The sequence below is a fragment of the Prionailurus bengalensis genome, chromosome E4 (genome assembly GCF_016509475.1).
Source record: "Prionailurus bengalensis isolate Pbe53 chromosome E4, Fcat_Pben_1.1_paternal_pri, whole genome shotgun sequence".
NCBI classification, from domain to species: domain Eukaryota; kingdom Metazoa; phylum Chordata; class Mammalia; order Carnivora; family Felidae; genus Prionailurus; species Prionailurus bengalensis.
The window spans coordinates 65,260,533-65,286,161 of NC_057360.1; the positions used below are offsets into that span (position 1 = coordinate 65,260,533).

Sequence of the window (25,629 nt, forward strand, 5' to 3'; positions counted from 1 at the left end):
TCTCATCCCCGAGGGACACGGAAGTTTGCACTGCCGAGGCCCAGGCCACCGTGCTTCCTGGGGCGCGAGCCCCTGGCACCTGCACACCCTCCCCCTTTTCTCCAGACCATCCGCTGCCAGCCAGGGACGTTAGGGAAAGACTGAGGCTCGGTGGCTCAGTTGGTTGAGCGTCGGACTTCGGCTCAGGTCATGATCTCGCGGTCTGTGGGTTTGGGCCCCGCGTCGGGCTCTGTGCTGACGGCTCGGAGCCTGGAGCCTGCTTCGGATTCTGTGTCTCCCCCTCTCTCTGCCCCTTTCCCGCTTGCACTCTCCCAAAAATAAATGAATAGAAAAAAAAAAAGAAACAGAGAAAGAGTCTCCAGTCCTCACAAGATCCCTGAAAATGGAGGTTGCTCTGACTTTGGTGATGACAAACGTGAGGCACAGAGAGGTGGGTAACTTGCCCGGAATCAGAGTTCTGGTCGCTGTGTTTCATCCGTGCTCTTCCTCCCAGTATTTGCCCCTGTCCTTCTGTCGTCTGGTCCTCTATCACCATGTGGCCCTCAACAAGGGCTCTAGACAAAAGAGGAACAGGGACGTCTGGGTGGCTCAGTTGGTTGAGTGTCTGACTCTTGATTTCAGCTCAGGTCATGATCCCAGGGTCGTGGGATCGAGCCCCATGTCGGGCTCCGCGCTGAGCATGGAACTTGCTTAAGATTTTCAGTTCACATAGACTTAATAACCTAACCATTCATGTAATGGTGAAAATTACTGTAGGAGTCTCTTACATTCTAGTAAGAGTGACATTTGGACCACATAGGGTCATTCTCCCTTGACATTATTATGGTCTCTCTCTCTTTTTTTTTTAAGTTTATTTATTTTAAGAGAGAGAACATGGGGGAGAGGCAGAGAGAGAGGGAGAACGGGAGAATCCCAAGCAGGCTCCATGCTGCCAATGCAGAGCACGTACTGGGGGCTGAACCCACGAACCGTGAGATCATGACCTGAGCCAAAATCAAGAGTCGGACCCTCCACCGACTGAGCCACCCAGGCGCCCCTGTTGTCATTGTTTTTATGTTTCTCTCTCGAATCCCGTCTCGCCATCTGTGGGCTTACCTGTTCTACAGCTAGCACGTGCCTGCAGTTAGGTGGGTCTTGGCTATAGAACCTGCTTCCGTGTATTGTTGGTTCTCTGCCATTTTGCTCGCATCCTATTTGGCAGAGAGCACGTTCCCCTCCTAAGGCTCAGGGTTCTTAGTGGAGGCTTTCCCGGGATATGCTGTTACAAATTCGCACGCCCCCTGGCATAACCAACATCCCCATCCCTGGAGACGCTGCCATCACAACTCCCAGGCTCTGTACTTCTCCAGGGACACCTCGGCCTGCTAACAGAGGGTTGGGCAGAGCGAGGACGCATCACTGGAATGGCAAAATAGGAACATCGATGTGTCTCCTGGTGAGGCTCCGGGGATCCCACCACCTGGGATGTGCCAGGAGGAAGTTACTCGGACCTTTCTCCCGCACAACCATATCAACTCTTTCTCTCTTCCTCTGCTGGTTGTCCAGTGGACCCCAGATACACTGGCAATGGAAAGGCCGTGATCTGAGGCGTTGTTCTCTATGACCAACCCCCCAGACAGTAAGTTGAAATGAAAAGAAATCCTAAACTCTTCTCATAATGGTCGTGCCGCATGGAGGAAAATAGTAGGGGCCTCTGGCTCCAGCTCCGGTGCACATTGGTTGCCCTGTATCCTCTGCTTTCAAACTGGCGAGAGGACCTCAGAAAATAATCAAGTTACCCGAGGATGGCAATAGACGAGAAGTTTTCCAGAGTCTAGAACAAGGGCTGGCAAACGTTTCCAGCACAGGGTCAGGTGATAAATGTTTTAGGTTTTGTGGGCTCTTCTGTCTCTGTGGGACGTACATCATTATGTGGATTTGTCATCCTTTAAAGAAATATGAAAACTGTCCTTAGCTTGGGATCCTCACAGAGTTGGACCACAGGCTGGATTCAGCCCGAAGTTTGCCAAGCCCAGTGCTACAGGGACACCTTCAGTTTTGGAGCCACAAAATATCATAGGACAAATTTCTAGAATTGTAATGTGCTAGGTTTCGGAGGAAGCAATGAACAGAAATAAATCTCAGGATCAAGCATGACCAGTTAGGAAATAACTTCTGGAAAAACAGAATGAGGAAAGGAAAGGAAAGGAAGAACAGAGATCGATGGAAAGTTGTTTAAAGAATTAAGGATGTGGAAAAGAGGAAGGACACGGGATGGGGTTGAACAGAGTCTCTGGAACACATTTGAGAATCTGGGGAAGGAGAGCGGGTGAGGCAGAGTGTCTCCGGAGCAAATCCATTTGGGCCCTGCTGTGTGGCTCACTGGGTTTGCATGGGAAGGTGACAAAGGATTTGCTCCCTTCTTGTGGGTGTAGGTACAGTCCCCTTTCAACCACATCAGGTCACGGGCCCTCACTCCACCTTCCTGCCCTGTTCAACACCATTGGCTTAGTGCGCCTCCCACAGCTTTCAGGATAAAAGAGAGAGAGAGAGAGAGAGAGAGAGAGCGAGAGAGAGAGAGAGAAAGGGAAGGAGAGAATCATTGCCATGGGGTGCAGGTTGGCAGGGATGGCTGGGCAGGACAGCAGCAACTGTGGGAAGCTGTCTGTGGATTGAGAAGTAAAGGCAGGAATACCGACCAGGTAACTTTAATCAAAATGAAAACCATTTTCTCCCCCCAGATCATCAGCAATATTCAAGGTGGAGAAAGAGAAAAATCAGAACATAAACTAGAGGTAATATGTGTCCAAGAGAAAACAAGGGAGGGCACCTCTAATGCAAGACCAGGTTGGAAAAACAGGTCAACAGGCTACTTTTTGCTAGAAGGTAACTTGAAAGACAGATTTCTACATACCCTGGAAATAATCGGATTTCACAAGAAAGGCTCATTTCTCCAGAATTCTGGAAGAGCACTGAACCAGGAGTTAAATTACCTTGGCTTTTGTCTTTTGCTGACTCCTTACCAGATGTGACTTCTAGCCATTTAGCTTATCTGAGTCTGTGTCCTCATCATTAAAATAGAAATAATATGTTTTTTCCTATTTCATGCCATTGTTTGCATTTGTACGTGGGTATGAAAGGGCCTTGTAAAGTATTAAAAACTATGCTTGTGACAGGGATATTATTAGTTTCAGTGTTTTATTATTATTTACTAGTGCTTCAGTATTGGGGTTGACTTTGCTCATACATCGCAGGCTGTGTATTGTGATTGAAGGGTTTCCCAAAGACTGCTTGTCAAATTGCTGCCGATTTGGACTGTGACAGCATGATTAAATCATCTTGTGGGATCCAAAGTCTCTACAGTCCTCAGGTTGTGAAGATAAGAAACATTAAAACCCAATGTATCAAGGACAGGACCCAACTCACCTGTGGGCATCCTCACTCCTGATTAGCTGGTCACCCAGCCATGTCTTCAGGGAATGAAGCAGAGTTGTCACTAGAGGCGTCCGGAGAGCTTGGGGTCACTGTGGAAGCAGCAAATGCCTGTCAAGAGAATGCCAGAGCAGAGCAAGGCATTCAGGGAGACAAGGAAGGTCTTCTGCTCCTGACTTCGCAGTTGTGACAGAGGTTGATTTGTTCTGCCCAGATGTAGGGTTTTTGAGACACGGCAGTCTGTGACCTTTCTTCTTTTGGATTCCTTCCTCGTGCAATGTTTCCCCAAACACATATTCTTAGGACAGGATCCTGACAAATCCTCTTGAAGCTACTATGACATAGATAAGTTTCCACCAAAAATTCATGCTCCCCATCCAAGGGCCACCTTTCCAGACGGCCTTGTATCTGGTTGGGGCTGGGTGCTAATGGCACATGAGTGGATTGACGTGTGTCTTCTAGGGGCCAAGGCGGTTAAAAAGCAAATACATTTTGCCCACTTTCTTTTCTCTTGTCTGCTGCTTACTAGACATGGATGTCAACAGCGATGCTGGAAACCAAATCTTGAAGGTGAAATGGCCACAGAAATGGAAGGAAATGGGGCATGTGAGTCCCTGGAGGAGACCTGCCTGGTCAGGACACTTACATGGGACAGGAATGTGAGCAGAAGCTCTGCTGGGATTTGGGGCTTTCTGGGATAGCAACTATTATCACTTGGATTAATATGGCCGCTGCTCTTAGCAAACCTTCTCAGACTATTCTGTTCTCTGTGAGTGGGATCGGCTGGACTTGTCTATTGAACTTGGCCTTTCCCTTCTCTCCCCAGATTTTTTCCACCCTCCTTGGCAGTCCTGTCCTCGGTTGAATAACGACAGCCACCAAGAGCAAACAGAACAGAAGAATAATGGTTGTTTCATTCATGCATTCATTTATTCATCCATTTACTTTTTTTTTTCTCTGCATGGCCTGACTGCATGGTTGTAGCCCAGGAGTTAGATGGGAGCCTGGGACAGGTGTTTATAGGCACCTGGTTTAATGTCTTGTGCTGGGATGGCAGGAAAGGCCATGAATTTCAGTGGTAGGACTCGATACTGACAGCCAAGAAGCAGAGTATTTGTCACCACTTTATACCCACGGAATTTGCTTCTTTTTAATTTCTTACGTTCCATTTGGCAGACTGCCCTGGACACGTAGGATCTGTGGGTGGAACACCCTGTGGTCGTTACCTGGTTTATAAAATTGGCCCCGGATGATCAGAGGGTTGTTCCCACCTAAACCCGTGCTGTGTGCCCGGAGCCCAGGTTTAAATACTTGGATAGAAGAGAAACTGAGAGCCCAAGTGTGGAAGAGTCTCAAGTCACCCATACACGGCAAATAAATAAAAATCTAAAAAACAAAACCAAACAAAAACAGGCGCTTACGAGAGCACACCAACCTTGTCCCTGAGACCTCATCATTTCCCCCCCGAGTGGATGTGCTCACAGGTGCACTCAGAATATCAAGTGGTTTGTACTTAGAACGGTTGTAACTTGAGTAGTAGAATTTGGTAAGCCCGGTTTCTGAGCAAGAAAATCACTCCACAGTCACATAAGTGATTATGTGGCTTCACTGGAATTGAAAATGTGGTGTGAGGGCTCCCCCAACAGCCCCTATCACTAGTTTGTACAGGAAATAAAGAGTCCTGCCTGTCTCGAATAATCCTTTCACTTTCCCACTGCCAAACGCCTGGCTCTTGGGGGACGAGCCTCTTACTCGATGCACTGGATTCTGACAAGACGTGGTTGGCCTGACTCTGCCATTTACTCTCTCAATGACTTTGGGCAAGTTACCTCAGTTTCCCCATCAGCAACGGGTCGTCCTGTGACCTACCACATAGAGTCGTTGGAGGGATTAAATGAGCTAACAGGGGTAAATCGTCAGATCGATAACTGCTAAATTACAACTGGCATTGCTGTCTTGTTTTTCTGTTGTAGGTTAAACGCATTTCCTCCTTTTTTGAGTTTTTGTTGGGCTGGAACACAGTTGATCGTGCCCTCAGACATTTTTAGTTGAGTATAGCTGACGTACAATGTTAGGCTGGTTTCAGGCGTACAACATAGTGATTCTACAAGTCTGTCCATTATGCCACACTCCCCACGAGTGTAGCTGCCATCTGTCACCCTACAGGCTATTATGGCACCATTGACTGTGTTCCCTCTGCTGTGCCTTTCATCCCCTTAACTTACTCCTTCCCTACCTAGAAGCCTGGAGCCTCCCTTCCCCTCCACCCAATTTGCTATCTCCCCACTCCCCACCCCTCCTCTGGCCACCACCAGTTTGCCCCCAGTATTTATAAATCTGATTCTGCTTTTTGTCTGTTTATTCATTTGTTTTTGAGATCCCGCATATAAATGAAATCAAACCGTATTTGTCTTTCTCTGTCTGACACATTGCACTTAGCATAATGCCCCGGGTCCATCTGTGTTGTTGCGAATGTCACACCCTCAGACATTTGAAGGTTCTGACCCAGAACATATCCCCAGCACTGGATGTCCATTACTAGCCTTTCCCCTTCCAGCAGTCACAGCCAGCTTCCAGACTTTTCTCCTGAAGCTCTTTCCGTCTTCCCTGGAGTCACGTCCTCACCCCCCTGGAAGTTTTGCATTCGCCAGTCCAGTCGTGGAGATCTGGTTCAGGACTTATAACCATGGATAGCATGTACGGACTATCGTTAATAAGGTGGTATTATATATTTGAAAGCGTAAAAGGAAGTAAACCGTAAAAGTTTTCATCACAAGAGACAAGTCTGTAACTGTGTGACTAGACTTCTTATGATCATTTCACAATATATACGACTACTGAGTCATCGAAAAAAGAGTTATAATGATGAAGGAGTTCGTTACAAGTGGTGTTGGGGGGGTGGCTCAGTCGGTTAAGGGTCCGAATGTCGATTTCCGTTCAGGTCACGATCTCGCGGTTCGTGAGATCGAGCCCCAGGTTGGGCTCTACACTGGCAACGCGGAGCCTGCTTGGGGTTCTCGCTCTGTCCCTCTGCTTCTCACGCTCTCTTTCTCTCTCAAAAGAAATGAACTAAAAGATTTTTAATTTAAAATTGATGCGGGGATGTTAAATACCTAGCATTTTTCATAGCCAGCTCTGTGGCAGCAGACAGTTTGGTCTGGGAGCAAATGACAGAACAATGGCTGTGATGACGCTGGAGGCCAGCTGGCTGAGCAGGCGGCCGGCGGCTCCCAGTGCAGACGGATTGCGTGTGTGATAGAGAAGAAGGAACTACCCAGCAAAAGGAATGATTTCAGGTGTCTTTTGCACACAGGACTCTTGAACATATTGTGGTGGCATGTTTTCCGAGGGTAAAGGGAGCTCCAGGAAATCATTCAGTCATTTTATTGTAGATGTTGTAATTTTGAGCTTATTGTATGTACATTGCAGAATAAAGCAAATACACAAAGCTGTTGGTGGTGTTAGAATCCAAGATTATATATATGTATATGTATATATATATTTTATAAAATTTATATATATACACACACGTATAAAACCTTGGATATACATATATGTATATATGTTTTTCTTCAAAATCTTTATTTTTTCCATTTGGTCTGTGGCTCGGGAGAGGGCTCCAGGATGCTTATAAAGCTGCCTATTGTCTGCAGAGAGAGGTCCAGGCACCAGCCCTGGCATCAGGGGGCTGTCAGGGGGGCTTCAGAGGCTGCCGGTCATGCCTGAGAGGGAGCCTTTTGAAGAGATACTCGCCCAGCCCAGCCTGGGGTCCAGGCAGCCTGCAGAGGTGAGTCAGGGCGTCGCCCGTCTTCTTGATGACTCGTGCCTCCTCATCCAAGAAGTGGCTCTCCGGGAAGTCACAGAGCCGGGGGTGCCTGCAGAACCCAGGGTCTGTAGGTGCAAAAGGGCCTGGTTCAGGCCGTTCTCCAGAAGCAGGGCGGCTTCCATGGCCTCACTCCTCTTCCGACGGCTCCTGCACGTCCTGGAAGCGGGTGCAGCTGCCGCACTGGTTTTGCATCTTCAAGAGACGCTTAGTGCCCACGTGCTTCTTCCCACCAGCTTGCAGAAGTGGCCCACGCCTTCCAGAGCCACATCATCACGTGGAAATGGAAGGCCAGAGAGAGCTACGTGTAGGAGGCCCACAGGTGCAGGTTGACCAGGTGTGGACGGCGGCCTCTACCTTGGTAGAGTAATTCTGACAAATCGGGGAGCTCATGGTTGATCCGTAATAAAGAGCTCAGCTCAAAATAGGGTGTTGGTTAGGGGCGCCTGGGTGGCTCAGTCGGTTACGCATCCGACTTCGGCTCCGGTCATGATCTCACGGCTCGTAAGTTCGAGCCCGGCATTGGGCTCTGTGCTGATGGCTCAGAGCCTAGAGCCTGCTTCAGATTCCATCTCTCTCTCTCTCTCTCTCCCCGCCCCTGCCCCACTCACGCCCTCTTTCTCTCTCTCAAAAATAAATAAACATTAAAAATTAAAACCAAACCAACCAACAAAAAAACTAGAGAGTATTTTTCATCTTCACTGTGTGTTGCTTCTGGGTTAGCAGGTGTTCTGATCCACAGGGATCCAGTGGCCGAGACTCCGTCATTTAGAACACCGCTGGTCTCTGAGGCGGTGGGAAGGAAGGTGCTGGAAAGTACACCCACACGTCTGCTCATGTTTCATCGGTCCACGTGAGTTATGCGGCCATGTCCAAATTTAGGAGGGTGGAAAAGTTCTGTCCCATTGTGGCAGATCCTGTAATTTTTGTAGGAAGTACTTTTCTCCTCTCCGCCAGGGACCGAGTAGCTGATTGTACGACTTGTTGTGGCTGAGGACTGTGGTGGCTGTGACAGCACGCTGGCCCAAAGCAGAGGCTCGAAGAGGCGTGTCGGGCTTTCACTTCCTCCTTTACACTCCTGCCCTCCAGCAAAAGAAGAGTGGGCCCTCAGGAGCCACGGCTCCTTCCTTTGGACACCTGGTTTGGGCGCCATGGGTCACTGATCCAGAACCCGGAGCCAAGCCCAGCAGAGCAGTGGCTGAATCTCGGTCCTGGGAGCTGACTGAATTTGTTGTGATAAGCCCCCATGATCTTGGATTGTTTGTTACTGAAGCCCAAACTGACTAATACACCTGTCAAGGACTCGGAAAGAAGAAGAAAACAGAATGTTGGTGAAGAGCCCAAATGACTTCCACATTGACCGCCTGTTTGTAAAAAATAAGCTTACTTATTTATTTGAGAGAGAGAGAGAGAGAGAGAGAGAGAGAGAGAGAGAGAGACAGGGACGGAGAGAGAGGGAGTGAGAGAGGAGTCCAAGCAGGCTTCACATCATCAGTGCAGAGCCCAACTTGGGGCTTCTACTCATGAACCACGGGATCATGACCTGAGCCGAAACCAAGAGTCAGAGGCCACCCAATTGCCCTGTGTGCTGCCGGCCTCTTAACGAAGGAGGCGTCGTGAACACCGTGGCACCTGCCGCTAGCCCACACGTAGGTGGAAGGCTATAGGAAGCAGGTATTCGGGTGAGGCTACGCACGGCGGACTCCTTGCTCTTTGCAAAGGGTTAAGAGTAGCTTTGAAGCAGAGAGAGCCGATCTCATCAAAGTCAGCCCCGCTGACAGTGGACGGCTGGCAGCCGTGTGCCCCTGCTGAGTGCACCCTTGCGAAATGTTTCACGCGTGTTTCATTAGGACTTCGGTCCACAGTGCCAGTAAGTGGGGAGTACAGGGGTCACAGCGTGGTAAACCCCGGTACGAGAAACAGCACCTCGGGAATGTGGCCACTTTATGGGAGGGGCGCTATTCTGTTTTAAAAGTGACACAAGGTATAAATAGGGGCGCCTGGGTGGCTCAGTCAGTTAAGAGTCCGACTCCTGGTTTCAGTTTGGCTCATGATCTCGCAGTTCATGAGTTCGAGCCCCGCATCAGGCTTCACCCTGACCGTGCGGAGCCTGGATGTGACTCTCTCTCTGCTCCTCCCCCGGTCCCTCTCTCTCTCACAAAAATAAATAAATAAACTTTACAAAAATTTCGTAAGTTACAAAAGGTACCAGTAAATGTCATGCTTACGCCTTGGTTGGGTTCTAGTTTGAAGAAACTACAAAAGCATCTGTTACTTGGTTTGGGAAATCTGACTGTAGCTTGGATGTTGGGAGGTAACAGGTATTTTTGATAATATTCCTAGGTGTGAAAAAAGTATCAAGGCCATTTGGAGATTTTTTCCCCCTATTCTAGGAGGTGCAGGCTGAAGGATTTAGTGGCTAAATATGATATCTAATTCAGTTTCAAATGGTTCAGCAGTAAATTCACACAGGTAAACACAGACCCGTATATAATATTTGCAGTTGAGGGGAAATGTTAACATTTCTTGAATCTAAGTGATGGGTATACAAGTGTTCATTATCTTCTTCTGCCAAATTTATATTTGAAAGTTTCCATAATACGAAAGCTGGAAACAAAACAAAGCAAGATGGGAAGAGGGCAGTGAAATCCAAATCTGTGCTCAGAATGTTGCCCTGGTCCAAAAGCCCACAAAGTAAACACAATCATGACTTGTTTTGTCTTCCCTGCTTCTGGGCCATTTTATTTCAGGGATTCTGAGACTGAAGGGTTGCCCTTGACCTTGTTCATTCTCCATCTTTTTCTCTTTACAAAGAGCCATCCCTCGATTAGGGAGAGAGATCAATAATCGCACTTCACTTGACATACAGCCCGTCTGGAGGAACCGTATCTTACTGGATTGTCTGCTGCTTCTTAGTTTTAGAAAGAGCAGCATGATATTTATATACATATGATGCATGTCCTTGAACTTGATGTGTTGTTCTTTTTCCTGTATTCCCACCTATTGTGCCTCATGGGACTGAGCATTTCTTGCTTCTTGAAGGTTAATTTCACCTCTGCTCCAGACCACATCCTTTCCTGATGCCTCCGGCTCTGATCCGCTCCTGTGCTACCCTCAGACTTCACGTAGTCTCTTTTGACTCTCGGCCTTCAGCACAACACACACATATGTGCACACACCCACAGACACGCACACACAGTTACACACACATGCTCACACACACACATGCTCACACACACGCACACAGCCACATACATGCACACACAAAGTTACACACACATGCTCACACACGCAGTTACACATGCTCACACACTCATGCAGATACACTTACACACATGCTCTCACACACACCCACACACATGCACACATGCAGATACACTTACACATGCACACATACTCCCGCAGATACACTCACGCACACATGCTCACACACTCATGCAGATACACATATGCTCACCACACACAACGTTCACAAACTCATGCAGATACACTCACACATACATGCACACACACACACATGCTCACACAGTCATGCAGATACACTCACACACATGTTCATATGCTCACACAGACACACACATGCACACATACACAGACACACTCATGCACACATGCTCACACACTCCCGTAGACACACACACAGTGCTCACATACTCACGCAGATACACACACACACATGCTCACACACTCAGACACACATGTGCACACACAGATACACTCACACACATGCTCACACATGCACTCACACACATACACACACATTCACGCATGCACACTTGCACATACACAGACTCTCACGCACATCTGTCGCCTCCATTTTAAAAATAATTTATTTGGGGGCACCTGGGTGGCTCAGTCGGTTTAGCGTCCGACCTTGGCTCAGGTCATGACCTCACGGTTCGTGAGTTCGAGCCCCGCGTCGGGCTCTGTGCTGACAGCTCAGAGCCTGGAGGCTGCTTGGGATGCTGTGTTTTAGCCTCTGAGGCTAAAAGGAATGTAACCCATTTGGGGGTTTGAGGGCACTCTTGGAAGATCATACCCCAACTAACCGCCTCATTGCCTGTTGTCAAATTTCCTTAAGGAAGATCAACTTTACCTGAAACTTGGCTACAGTCCCAGCTCTCTTCCAAGAAACCTTCTCTTGCCCACATCTTAGCCTATCCTAGCACAGCGTGCCCTCACTAATGCCTGGAGATAGAGATCACACCCTATAGAGGGGACCATCCTGTCTCAAGAAAATGTGTCTGGGAAACCTCTGACCTCCAACTTCCTTGCTCATTTGGTTTTGCTGGGGTCATTTGCCCAGAATGGAGGAAATAACTGCTTAGTTTTACATTTGCATGGAGACTCCACCTTGACGGGGTTTGCACGACAAATCCCGAGGTATGATCACTGTAGTGGCCAAGAACAACTCCGTTCCTGATAGATGTGATGAGCTCTTTTCTCGTAGGGATTTGAATTCCAGACCGTATGCATAATGGGTGGCCCAAAGGTCTAAATCTGTGGTGGTATGACAATCCAAATTCTAGTCCTCCGTGTCCGGGGTGTAAGCAAGCTTTCTACCCTATTGTGTTCATTGGTGTTGATAGAACTCAGTCAGAGGCAATGCCAAGAACTGGCTAGCTCAGCACTATCGAAAGGAACCGTGAGTCCTTCCAAGACATTCCCGGAGAAGTGCAGAGCTCAGAAGGCTTTCTATAGCCTTCTAAAACTGAGACTGAGCACATAGATGCTCAACAAAAACCTGTTGAGTAAATACATAGATGAATGAGTGAGTGAATGAACCAATGAATGAAAGGAGCCAATTTGTAGGCCTGCTATTTCTGCCATATATCAGCCTGGGAAGCTACTGACATTATCTCCTCACACGGTCTGTCAGATCATCCTGTACCTTATATCTGAGCCGATACGATGCTGGATGGTACCACATGCAGGCCCCACATTTGGTACAGGGGACGGTTCCAGAAGAGCCAAGGCATTACTTTATGTGCCACAGGCCCTGGGCCTGGGAGATTATCTCGATTTCCCAATAGACCTGGCCATGTCACTGTCTCTTCCTGCCACCTCACTGCCCCGTTTTTCTGGCGGGACAGTTAGCTTTCTGCTCGGCCTGGCTGTGCGGGTAACCGTAATTGCAACCTGGACCTCATTCAAAGCTATTGGAATTTATTGGCCCATGTGGCAGACTGGAATGTTCTGAGCAGTGGGTTTCAAACATCACACATGGCCTCAGCTTGCTGGGGGCCAAGAGTCTGGGATTTATTAGGTCTGGGGCGTTGCATTTCTAATACGGTTCCAGGCGAGGCTGACACCGCTGGCCCAGGGACCACACTTTGAGAACCACCAAAGGGTGAACTCCCTTGACACTGGGGAAACGAACCAAGAGCCCTCTGCTTTTGTTCCCCTGCCCCTAAAATGTCTTTGGCTGGGGTCTCAAGTTAATGGGAGAAAAGCAGTTCAGGCTTGACCGAAACAGGAAACAGAAGAACCTGATGGGAGGGGCCCTTTCTTCTGGGGCTTAGCACCTGGTTGCCCTGCAGGCACCGATCAAGTTTCCGAGTGAAGCGAGCAGGTGGGGCCTTGGCCTTGTCGTCCTTCAGAACGGTTTTCCTCGTGTCCCGTTGTTAATAATGCAAAGCTTTACTGAGTCTGCCGTTCCACCCTCACAAGACAAATAATCACCCCTCAAGCTTTGGCCCCAGGACCAGTCTGCTGTAGAACAAGATCCAAGTTGAGTAAGGCGCCTGGGTGCGACTTTCTGGAAAAAGCTCTGGGGACGCAGTTGCTAATCAGAAAATGAGTTACGGGTCTCTGTGGTGGGAGGAAGAACTGGTATTAATTATGTTCCAGAAAAGGAAAAGCCGTGAGTAGTCTGACTTTGAAACCTTCAGCTGACTGGGAGAATAGATGTCACCTTTTATGTTCCCACAATGGAGACCTTAACAAAGGAAACGCATTTGGCTGAGGCGGGAATTAGAATATGTTGTGGGGCGGCGGAGGGGGTGACCCAGACTGAGTCTGAAAGGAATCCTGAGTTTTCTGGGTGTGCTGGTCTGCAGGTGTCTTAATGACATGAGTTTATATTTGGAGCCTTTTGATTTCTGGCTGAAGGAGAGAGAAGCTTAAGGGCTGGGGAGTAGTTCCCAGGAAAAAAGATGAGAACAACAGCGTGAGAAAATTATTACTAGGTTAACGTCAGAGTGCAAAGCTGAACTATGCGTTATTCCTGCAATAAATGGAGTAGATGAACTTTCACGCCACAAACTCAGGCAAGGGGTGTGGCTTTTTAAATGGTTTCTGTTACACGTTTTAATTTCCATTTTCTGTGGTCTATCGATGGCATTTTATTGCAGCCCATGTAAGACCGGACCCCATTTTTCCCACGCCTGTGTTCCCAGCGTTTGGGAAACGAATTCGATTCATGTGATAACCACCCTCTGAAATTTGCTGAGACATCTTTTAGAGCCCTATTGAAAATATAATAAATATTTCTAAATGTGCCGTCAGATGAAAGTTGTTAATTGCGTTGTTCGACTCTTCTGTGTCTTTGCCGAATGCTTTTGGCTGCTTGACGCGTAATTTATCGAGAGCGTTGTGCTGTCATCTACTATCACAGTGATTCGTCAGTTTATTCCTGCAGGGACCATCACTTTTTGCGTGTATCTCTACTGAGTCTATTTAATAACGCGCATCCGTGTTTAGAATTGTTACATTGCTTGGGTAACTTTAACCTTTTTTTTTTTAATGATCATTTTTTAGAGAGACAGAGAGAGAGAGAGAGAGAGAGACTGAGCACGAGTGGGGGAGGGGCAGAGAGAGAGGGAAACACAGAATCCGAAGCAGGCTTCAGGCTCCGAGCTGTCAGCACAGAGCCCGACGCGGGGCTCGAACCCACGAACCTCGAGATCATGACCTGAGCCAAAGCTGGAGGCATAACCGACTGAGCCACGCAGGTGCCCCTTTGCTCTCTTCATTTAAAAAATCCTCTCCTAGGGGCGCCTGGGTGGCGCAGTTGGTTAAGCGTCCGACTTCAGCCAGGTCACGATCTCGCGGTCTGTGAGTTCAAGCCCCGCGTCGGGCTCTGGGCTGATGGCTCAGAGCCTGGAGCCTGTTTCTGATTCTGTGTCTCCCTCTCTCTGCCCCTCCCCCGTTCATGCTCTGTCTCTCTCTGTCCCAAAAATAAATAAACGTTGAAAAAAAATTAAAAAAAAAATCCTCTCCTAGGATCAATATTCATATATTTCCATTGATCCCCGCTTCCTAAATCTCACGTCACAGATTCTGTGGGGATGTGCCATTTTCTTAAAGTCCAACCGAGTTGTTTCCAGATGCAGCCTTTCTGTCTACATGTTTATCAACAAGTTTTTTTTTCTCTTTTGTAGATCGAGGTGAAATTCACACCATAAAATTAACCATTTTGAAGGGAGTAATTCTACAGCGTGTCGTACAATCACAGGTGTCGCAGCCACCTCTGTCTCATTCCAAGTTATAACAAGCTCTCCCCTTGTTCTGTTCTATGATGTACAGATGGTCCCCAACTTACTGTGGTTTGACTTGCAATTTCTTTGACTTTATGATGGTGCAAAAGCACTATACATTGAATAGAAACTGCACCTCGAGTTTTGAATTTGGATTGTTTCCCAGGCTGGAGACACTCCCTTGTGATGCTGGGCGGCACCGTGGCTCACAGGTAGCCACGTGATATCCTGGGTCGACAATCAACACAGTGTCAACCATTCTGTCTCCATACAACCCTTGTGTTTTTTTCAGTACAGGATTCAATGAGGTCACATGAGATATTCAACACTTTATTACAAACTAGGCTTCGTGGTGGATGGTGTTTCCCAGCTGTCGGCTCACGTAAGTGTTCGAGTGCTCGTAAGGTTGGTGAGGCTAAGCGGTGATGCTCGGTAGGTGATGTGTTATAAATGCATTTTCAGCTTATGATGTTTTCCATTTACAACAGGTGTACCAGGATGTAACCCCACTGTAAGTCGAGGAAGATCTGTATTTTATTAGGCCTCATTCTGAGTTCTATTTTTGTTCAAAAAGAAGAGATCCATGCACACCCCGTATCTTCTGGAGGAGGGGTGGCTGCCCTTGCCCTCAGTCCCTGTCCACTCTGCTGTTAGAATAACCATACATCTCAGCTGAGATCAAAACGCAGATGAATGTCTCCAATCCTACCTCATCTGGCTGTGGTCGTTGTCCTGAGCTAGGGTTAACTAGGGTGGCTTCTTCTAACTCAGAGGAGTCCTGTCCTACTGACTTTATTTTTTAATTTGTTTTCACTTTTCAAAATTGACATACGATTAGGGGGCCTGGGTGACTCAGTTGGTTGAGCATCTGCCTTGGATTTCGGCCCAGGTCATGATCTCACGGTTCGTGAGGTCGAGCCCCGTCTGGGGCTCTGTGCTGATGGTGCAGAGCCTGCTTGGGATTCTCTCTCTCCCTTGCTCTCTGCCCCTCCCCTGCTTGTGCTCTCTCTCCCCAAATAAATAAATAATACTGCTTGCTTGTTATAGATGCTGAGTGCTGGATTCTAAGAAAACCACAATGCCCACTAAGGGTTGTTGCTAGAGCACTGACTCTCCCCAGCTGCGTGCTTTAGAGTGAGGGTATGTAATTCCCACGCATGGGATGGGACACTGCGGGGATCCAGCACCCTCCCCCCCTTCCCCCCACTTTGTCCCCATTGCCCTCCAGACATCCCCATAGGCAGAAAGGAGGGGCATGTGAACAGATGGCACTTTGGCCACTAAAATACAGACACACAGGTGGGGAAGGGTCTGATTTCCTCTTTCTGTTTGGTGCAGACCCCACTTCTGTAATCTGGAGCGGCAGGAATCGGGGAGGGACAAAACGTCTTCCAAACGTTCTGATTGTAGGTGACAGGTTTGGGTGGGATACACCAGGGCTTCTGACTGCTCTTGCCGAGGTGTTCCGGTCAGGTGCTCCCACTCTGGCAACAGGTTGACTGCCGGCATGAGAGCCTTGTGATTGTGGTTGTTTATTTTCCCAAATTTTTGCATTTGGCTTTCTCGTCATAAATTCTTTAATCCACTGGAAAGTTGGGAGGGCTGCATCAGGAAATCTGCAGAGTTGTTGTTGCTGTTGTTGTTGTTGTTAAATGACACTCTGAGGCCCATACACCCAGGTACCAAGGGCACAGCATGGTGGTTGGTGGGGGGCTGTCTGGAAGATCGTCGAATTGGGGCCTTTCATGAATAAATGGTGCCTGAACGTTTGATGGCACTCAGGTTCTTGTTCCCGAAGCCTCCATTGGATAAGGGGTCCTAGGATGACTCTGAAGACACGTTTCATGCGGAGGAAGGGTCATGGTCTTAGTCTCAGCCACCTGGTCGGACATCAGGAAGAGACTGAAGGGAGAAGCCCCAGTCACCGCCGTGTCCTCTGTCCTGTGGGCGGGTCACTGCACAGCCATGTCCCACGACTTGGCAAGGTCACCGCCGCCTTGGGAGGACACACACACCGTGGGTTCTGGAAATTCTCACTTCTTTGCAGCTTCTGCAATACTGTTCCCTTCCTTCTCCAGGGGGGATCACCCACAGCCCGCTGTGTATTGGCAGGTCCATCTGAGATAAGGGGACAAAGCGACCGAACAAGAGAGGCAGCTCCGATGACCTGAGTTTCATTTATAAGCTCAGTCATTTTACTTCGCTTCATTGAGTTTTTTTTCATGGATCTGATCACCACCTCACACATATTTTTTTCTATCTGTTTCTCCCACTGAGATAGAAGTTTGCTTTTTTCTGAACTGTATCACGATTGCTGAGAACACGGCAAAATAAGTTAATGATGACAAAAATCAATATCCGTGGCATTAAGGCAGGTCTTTGGGTGGCTCAAGTGGCAGTGGCGTAGAGCTGGTTGTCAGGACGCCCGACGCCCATCCACAGCCGGCCCCCTTGCTCCTCTCCCGAAGAATGGAAGAGTGCTCTCTTCTATGTTGGCTGGCCTTGGGCTCATTCTCCTGCTATGAGGAGCCATCTTGCTGAGCGTGTCAGGCAGAGTCAGCCCGGCCCACACCTCAAGGCTCCTGGCTCACAATATCAGAGGAACGGCTTCTGGCTTTGGAGTTGGCATTGGCTGGAGCATTACATTTTTAGCAGCTTTTTTTGGTTAATGTTTATTTTTGAGAGAGAGAGAAAGAGACAGAGTGTGAGCAGGGGAGGGGCAGGGGGGGGAACACAGAATCGGAAGCAGGCTCCAGGCTCTGAGCTGTCAGCACAGAGCCCGCCATGGGGCTCGAACCCACAAACCGTGAGATCGTGACCTGAGCCGAAGTCGGACGCTTAACCGACTGAGCCACCCAGGTGCCCCAATAGGCCACATTTTTAAAGGCTTTTTAAAGTCTACCCAGTCTCAGCCTGAGGGCACACTGCTTTTGTGCACATACCCTTTCCTGAGGACTTTTCTGACCATTCGGTATGGTTTCTGAGCCCAGGGAGAAGTTCATCTACATGTGACTTCCCAGTTGCCTTAAATGAAAAGCCAGAGGCCAGACTGGTTTATTAGTAGGGCCACTCAGTCATCCTGGTTTGCCTGGTTTGTGACTATTGTCCCAGTGTAATTATTTTTTTTTTAATTTTTTAATGTTTATTTTTGAGAGAGAAAGGGAGAGAGAGAGAGACAGAGAGGAAGAGAGAAAGCATGAGCAGGGGAGGGGCAGACAGAGAGAGAGAGAGAGAGAGAGACGGAATCTGAAGCAGGGTCCAGGCTCTGAGCTATCAGTACACAGCCCTATGCAAGGCTCGAACAAATGAACCTTGAGGTCATGACCTGAGCCAAAGTCGGAGGCTTAACCGACTGAGTCCCCCAGGCTCCCCATGTCCCAGTGCAATTATTAAAGTCCCTCTTTTACTCTTGAGTGGATCCAGTTTGGACAAGAAGTTATGCCTCCTCCTCCTCTCAGGCTCTGCGTGATCCGCCCACCCCTCCTGACGTACTTCTTTGTCCGTATCTCCTAATATCACCCCCCTTCCTCCTCTGCTGTGGCCACACTCAGCTCCCTACTGTTCCTTGAGCTTCTGGATGCGTTTCCCCCCCACCCCTTCACAGGACCTGTTTCTATTCCTGTGAACCCTCTTCCATGGATATCTGCATAATCAATTCGTTCAAGTCTTAAATTTTACCTTCTCCTCGAGACGTAGTCTGACCACCCGATGTAAAATCGCAGCCCTCCCTTCCTACATCACTGACCCCCTCATTCCACTCTGGTGTTTCTTACCTCAGTAAGTTTCTATAGCTTTACGTGTACCTCATGTTTATTGTTCCTCTTCCCGCTAGGAAATGGGCTCTGTGAGGGTAGGGACCTCGTGTTGTTCTGTTCCCCAGTATAGCAGAAGATCCCAGAATGCCTCACACAGAGCGAGCATCAATACACATTTGGTGAATGAATGAGTGAAGGAAGGAACGAAAACTTATGTTGTCTGTGTTCTGTTTCCTCAAAGACATGGCAGGTGACTGTCTATCTGTGAAGATCCAAGGCGTTACTAGCTGGTGACGACTTACTAGTTTCCCTAAACTGCATATAGCTTTTTCATTTTTATTTCCCAGGGGAGCTGCACCTTTTCATGGCGTAGGGCTTGGCCGTTTTCTCACAGACCAATTTAGGGGAAATTCGGAAGAGAGGCAGATCTTTCAGAGCCCTAGAAACGATCCCACAGAAGCAACTCTATTTTACCTAAAAGACAGGCTGAACCAGCAGAAATGGTTCTGGAAGTAAAGAAAGTATCAACGTTGGTATAATGCCATGCGGTTTATGGAGCTCTCTCAATCCCACTATCCAATGGAACCCTGATCACAGCACTTCCTGCTATCCCTCTTTAGTTCAGGCGGAAACAGAGTCAGAGAAAACGATGACTTCCTGTATGATATATGGCTGGTTCAATGGCAGAGTGGTGAAGTGGCAAGGGGACTTTACACCCCTGGTTTAGTACCACACTGTCTGAGGTCCCTTCGTAACTTCTGTCAGGCCACCTCTGCATTACGTGTGCCTTTTGGGGTCTTCGGGAAAGTGTACAAGACGCAGAGCATGTCGCGACCCACAGTGTGTGAGAGGATGTCGTCCAGTTCCGGGATGGACACCAAGGGAGCAAGGCCATGGGCATTTCCTATCCAGATGCAAATGGACATTTTATGCAAGATTTTCATGAGAGACAGAGAAAGACTCTTGGGACATTTTGCAGTCCCCTCCTAGTGTCTTTCTACCCTCAGGACCATGACAACCGCACACACAATAATAACAAGACTTACCAGGTAAGAAGCACTATGTGTTGTGGACTATTCTGAGTGCACTGCACCTGTTAATTCGCCTACATCTTACGTCAACTCTGTGTAGCATGATTATTAGTGCATTTCCCACGAAAGGTCCCAAAAGCACATTTGAGCCCATGCCACAGCTAGAAATTTGTGGACAGGGGATTTCAACCCACGTGGCCCATGCTCCAGAAAAGCGCCTGCTGTCCAATTGAAATATAATGCAAGCTGCATGTTTGGCTTTTAAAAAAATTTTTTTTTAATGTTTATTTATTTATTTATTTTTTTCAACGTTTATTTATTTTTGGGACAGAGAGAGACAGAGCATGAACGGGGGAGGGGCAGAGAGAGAGGGAGACACAGAATCGGAAACAGGCTCCAGGCTCCGAGCCATCAGCCCAGAGCCCGATGCGGGGCTCGAACTCACGGACCGTGAGATCGTGACCTGGCTGAAGTCAGACGCTTAACTGACTGCGCCACCCAGGCGCCCCTTTTAATGTTTATTTTTGAGAGAGACAAAGAGACAGAGCGCAAGCAGGGGAGGGGCAGAGAGAGAGAGAGGGAGACACTGAATCCGAGGCAGGCTCCAGGCTCCGAGCTGGCAGCACAGAGCCCGACGCAGGGCTCGAACTCATGAACCGTGAGATCATGACCTGAGCGAAGTCGGACGCTTCACTGACTGAGCCACCCAGGCAGCCCACTGCATGTGTGTTTTTCAATTTTCTAGTAGTTACATTAAAAAGGGAAAAGAAACATCCATGTAGGTACCTAGGGAGTCTTATGCTGAGTGAAATAAGTCAGAGAAAGACAAATACCGTGTGATTTCACTCCTAGGCGGAATCTAAAAAGCAAGCAAACAAAAGCAGAAGCAGGCCCATCGATACAGAGGGCAAACCGGTGGTGGCCAGAGGAGGGGGGATGGGAAGAGATGGGCAAAATGGGGGAGGGGAACGGGAGGTACAGCTTCCAGCTCTGGAAGGAGTAAGTCACGGGGATGAAAGGCACAGCAGAGGGAACACAGTCAATGGTGCCGTAATAGCCTGTAGGGTGACAGATGGCAACTATGCTCGTGGGGAACGTGACATAATGGATAGAGATGTGCATTCAGTGTGTTGTACCCCTGAGACTAATGTGACATTGTGTGTCAATCATACTGCACTAACAAATAAACAAATGTACAAAGAAACAGATGAAGTCAATTTTAATAAAGTGTGCGATTTAACCCAATATATCAAAAAATTAATACTTCAACGCACAGTCATAAAGATTATTCACATGATCATTCACATTTTGGTCCTAAGTCTTCGAAGTATTGTGTGCATTTTACTCCTAGAGCACGTCTCAGCCTGGATTCTAAATTTTGATCAGAAATCCGTAATCTGTATTTAGATTCCATGAAATGTCTGGTTGAAAAAGTAGATTTACATATTCAAGTTACTTCAATCGTACCCCAGGTATTCCAGTAACCGGGTCAAGTACGAGTTTTTAAATTAAAATTAAATACAGTGTAAAGTTCAGTTCATCTACTGCACACGTGGAGGGTCCCATTGCCCCTGTGGTTGGTGGCTGCTGTGCAGGGACCACCAGCTCCCAGGCCCGCACCCCTGACGCCAGACTGCTCTGATTTCTGGGAGAGCCCCTGCCCCCCGCCACTGTGGCTCAGCCCCGACTTCCCCACCCCTCAGCAGCTCCTAGGATCTCCTCCTGAGCTTTTCAGATCTTCCGTCATTCGGCCCATAATCCCCATCTTTATTTTTAGCATTAACATCAAACGCCTTGAATTACACAGATGCCCACATCATGGGTGGAGAAGGCCGAACAACATCATAAAACTAAGAAACAAATGACTGTGTCGGTTTTCCCTGTTAGCTCTGCTTAACATATGCGAGAATTCAGGACGAGGTAGGACTATCTCTCACCCGCCCCCGCCCCCCGGGGTGGAAATAATAGCTAGATTAGTTTGCATGTCAGAGCCTCGGCTTAACGAGGGTCCAAAATAGCTCCTTTGATGATGACCAAAACTCCTGCACAGCCTCTCTGCGGAGAGGGAGACGACTGGCAAGAAATGGAAAAGAGGAAGCGGCACCTTTCCGATCTGGTGTTCAGGGAGGAAGTCCTTGCCTTTCTGCAGCCGAGAGGGCAGAGAACAAGAAGAGAAGGGACATCTGTCCGGCACTGGGAGGGTGGCTCATGCAACTGGGGAAAGTACTTTTACTCTGATTTGATCTCACTCGGTTGTAAGTTCCAACAGCCACATGTGGTCGGGGCCGCCACGCTGGGGAGCACACAGAGGTCTGTAGGGACAGACAGACGAGGGACAGCGGCCCCTCTTCCGCTGTAGACCCCGAGCGAACTGGACGTGGTTGAGCCCTACTGTGGTGAGATGGGGGCCGAATATGAGAAACTTCTGTTTCCTGGGACTTGGGCATCTGTGCCCGGAGCTCAAGAGAATGCAGTCACTACCGTGTGTGAAGAGCCTCAGACGTGGGAGGGCAAAGTTGCAAGGGCCCCAGGTAGGTGAGTTCCTGACAGAAGACGCTCATTCTGCTTCTGCTCTGAACATTAGGAGACGTTCTTTATTTTTTTTAATTAAAATGTTTTTAATGTTTATTTTTTGAGAGAGAGAGAGAGCGCGCGAGCGAATGGGGGAGGGGCAGAGAGAGAGGGAGACACAGAATCCCAAGCAGGCTCCAGGCTCCGAGCTGGCAGCACAGAGCCCCGTGCGGGGCTCGAACTCACAGACCGCGAGATCGTGACCTGAGCGGAAGTCGGACGCTCAACCGACGGAGCCGCCCAGACGCCCCAGGAGACATTCTTTAAAATGGACTTTCATGAATCGTCTGATGGTCTGTGAAATAAAAAACAAACAAACAAACAACGAAGGCTGTCCCTCCCCGGAGTGGAACGCTACCTCAGAGGGAGCAGGCATGTCTTCTGATGGCCTTTCATGAATGGGTGGCTGTTGTGCCTACGGTTCCTGAGACAGAAAACGGATTTGCCAGGGTAGCGATGTGAACCAGTGGGGTTTGAGCCACACAACAGGCACTGATCTGAGTGATTTATATGCCTTCATCTGTGCGACCCTCAAGTTCCGCTATTATTCCATTTTCCAGGTAAGGCAATTCAAACATAGGTTAAGTGACTTGCTCAAGGTCGCAGCTGACGCAGCCAAGCCCAGGAATGGGGCTTGAACCCAGGCATCGCGGTCGCCTGGACGATCACTGGTTCCCTCTCGCTCTACTGAGTCCGCCTCTCGGGGGTTTGCTGTGGCTGTGACACTGTGTGTGGCTGTGACACTGTGTGTGGCTGTGACACTGTGTGTGTGCATGCGGGCGAGCCTCCCAAAGACGGTGCATTTGTGCACAGCCTGGCAGGCGAGGAGCTGGAAGAACCAGGCACGGGCCATCGGTGCTGCCGTCGAGTGGGAGAGAATTGGCCTTGGAATTGGAGCCTCTGGTTTCGTACTACTGAGGTGCTGGGAAATATTACTTATTTCATTTGGCTACTGAGATTGCATAAAACATGCATGCAGAAGGGCTTTGCAAAGCATACGGTAGGATGGATACTGAAGAATCCGGAACACTGGTCCACTGGCCATTAAGGGATGCCACAGACGTCTCGGAGATGACACGGTTACAGGACTTAGTGGTTTACCTAAGATTTGGGCGCAGTTCTGAATTTTTTACATCCTGCAGCTCAAGGATTCCTCCCCCTCAAGCGTGAAAGAGAGGCCTGAGGGCTTTCTTGTAATTTCAGATTTCCTGTGTCTTCGAGTTGCCTTCATATCAGGGCAACCAAACGTCTGGTTTGTGACCCCGATCGCAAGCAGCAAAGCGATTCGAGAAGAAAGGGATCCCTTTGTTTATGTCACCACAGGCCGGCACAGCCGCTCAGAGCCCGTCCCGGAGACCGAAGGCACCTGGGTCCCGGGTGGGTGTCGCGTGTGTGCGTGGCTGCCACACCTCCGAGGCGCCACGCCTTCGTCGCGCCTGGCTCCAGCTGCGACCCGAGTGAGGGGCCCTGCGTGTGTCCCCCGAGCGTGCCGCCATGCTGTTGTGGTTGTGGTCACACCTCGTGGAAGAGCTGGAAGGCCATGGACATACGCAGAGGGTGGGGAGGCTGCCTTACCAGCAATGAGTTTAAAGTGTCCCTTAAAGCTGGAAAAGGACACTATGGATAAGCTGCATCAAAACCCATAAAAAAGTGTTTGCAGTGAGAAATAAAGGGCAATTTATCAGATCCTGGAGGATCATTCCCTGGTTATACGTGACACAACGGGCAATGGTTAAGCTCAAACGGTGGGCTAGCCTTTGGGCTGCGGAATGTTGGCACGTTACCTTCCTCCTCTTCCCCACATTGCTGCAAAGTGGGCGTTATATCTTCCTTGACGGAGAAGACTCAGGCTAAGAGATATCCCCAAAGCCCAGAGCTGGTGACTGGAAGGATGTGTTTTTGTTTGTTTGTTTGTTTGTTTGTTTGAAGCAGGTTTCACGCTTAGCGCGGAGCCCAACGTGGGGCTTGAACTCACCGCCCTGAGATCAAGACCTGAGCTGAGATCAAGAGTGGGATGCTTAACCGACTGAGCCACCCAGGCGTCCCCTGGAAGGATGCGAAGATATGTAAAAGTTGTAGAGTCCCTGCTCTTTGCTCTACACCTGCTTGTCCGCCTTGAGTCTCAGGTGAGAAGCCTTGGGTAATCAATTCTGGGGGATATCTCTAGCACGCAGTAACACTGTGGGTGGACAGCAGCAGATGACTCACCAGGTTCACAGGACAGCTTAGGGTATATCAGGGACCAGCCCCCTCTTTCACTTGATCTTAGCCAAATGGCCGAGAAGCGATGCCCCCTCTTTCAGTAGTAGAGACTTAGTGCCAAGGCCTACTCCACCAAGAGGAGTTCCAGTCTTGTGTATGCTAACGGAGGGAGAGTTTCTAAAAATGCATGGGTGCGATGTGATGGCTCAGATTTTGTTGAGATTTAATATGTGAAACCCTGGTCCAAATTCTATATTCTCTGCAGTTTCTTCTCAGGTTGGCCCTTCCGATCACCATAATAGCCCTGGCTTGAACAGGAACGTCTATAGTCATCAATATGAAGGACAAATCCAGGCTGTGATGTTTTCCTTTTCGATGTTCTTACCTCCTTCTTAGGGAGTTCTTGATAGTATGCAATGTACAACGTTGCCAATTAAGTTATTAAAATTTTAAATGCTTCTAGCCATTACAGATTTCCAGGCACCCATTATGACATTTTAAGAGTAGGTCTGTCTACTTCAACGCAAGTGTGGTACTTAGAGAGCTCGAGTTACAGACACTTTGGGTATCAGAGGAACCAGGTTCAACAGGGGCTGTAAAGGAGGAGGACAAACGGGGTGAGGCTATCGTGAGTGGAGCCTGGGAAAATAGAGGGAGCAGAGGGAGCTGTCGCGTGGACAGAGGCCTGCAGGCTGGGACGGCACCACTGGGCATGAGCCCTCTTGTCCTGTCCTCTCACTTCCAGAGCCCTGGGCACAGACAGAGCTTGTGGCTCAGCTCTGTCCCCACCGAGTGAGGCAACCACCACCATCCGATTGGCATGGACCCTCACAGGGGCAACTCTTCTCCATCTCAGCCCTAGTTTGGTGGAACAACAGGACTATTTTACAGATCCCTCAGGTCGCGGAGGCAAAAGACAGAGGGCAGCCCAGAATTGTCTGCACTTTGAATTAGATTGACTAAATACATTACATTAGATTAGAAAACATGTGCGACAAAACACCACTCTTCCCACGACTACAGGAACTCGTAGCCAGTGAGGAAAACGGTCTGAAAGGCTTGCCACAGAAGGGTTACGGGCTTGTCTCTCTCTGGACGGTGGGTCATGAGTGTTGGTTTTTTGCTACTTTTGTTGGGCTGCATTTTTTGATTTTCAGTCAAGACTCAAATTGCTTTTGTAATAACAACAGAAAGAAAATGGCGTGCACTTAATGAAAGAAATAATAAAATAACTTTTTGATATTCAGGTGGTTTTACTTTTGTTTTCTAGCATGAAGAGTCTAGAATAAGAATAAACTGGCTGAAAATAAATTGGACTTACAAAACAAAAAGGCAGAGCAAAATCTTTAATTTTGGAA

The 25,629-nt window shown here is 48.6% G+C and overlaps 1 pseudogene; it reads right to left on the minus strand.

The window, feature by feature from the left end:
- Positions 1-6,956: 6,956 nt before the first annotated feature.
- LOC122476189 lies at positions 6,957-7,710 on the minus strand (annotated as a pseudogene).
- Positions 7,711-25,629: the final 17,919 nt, after the last annotated feature.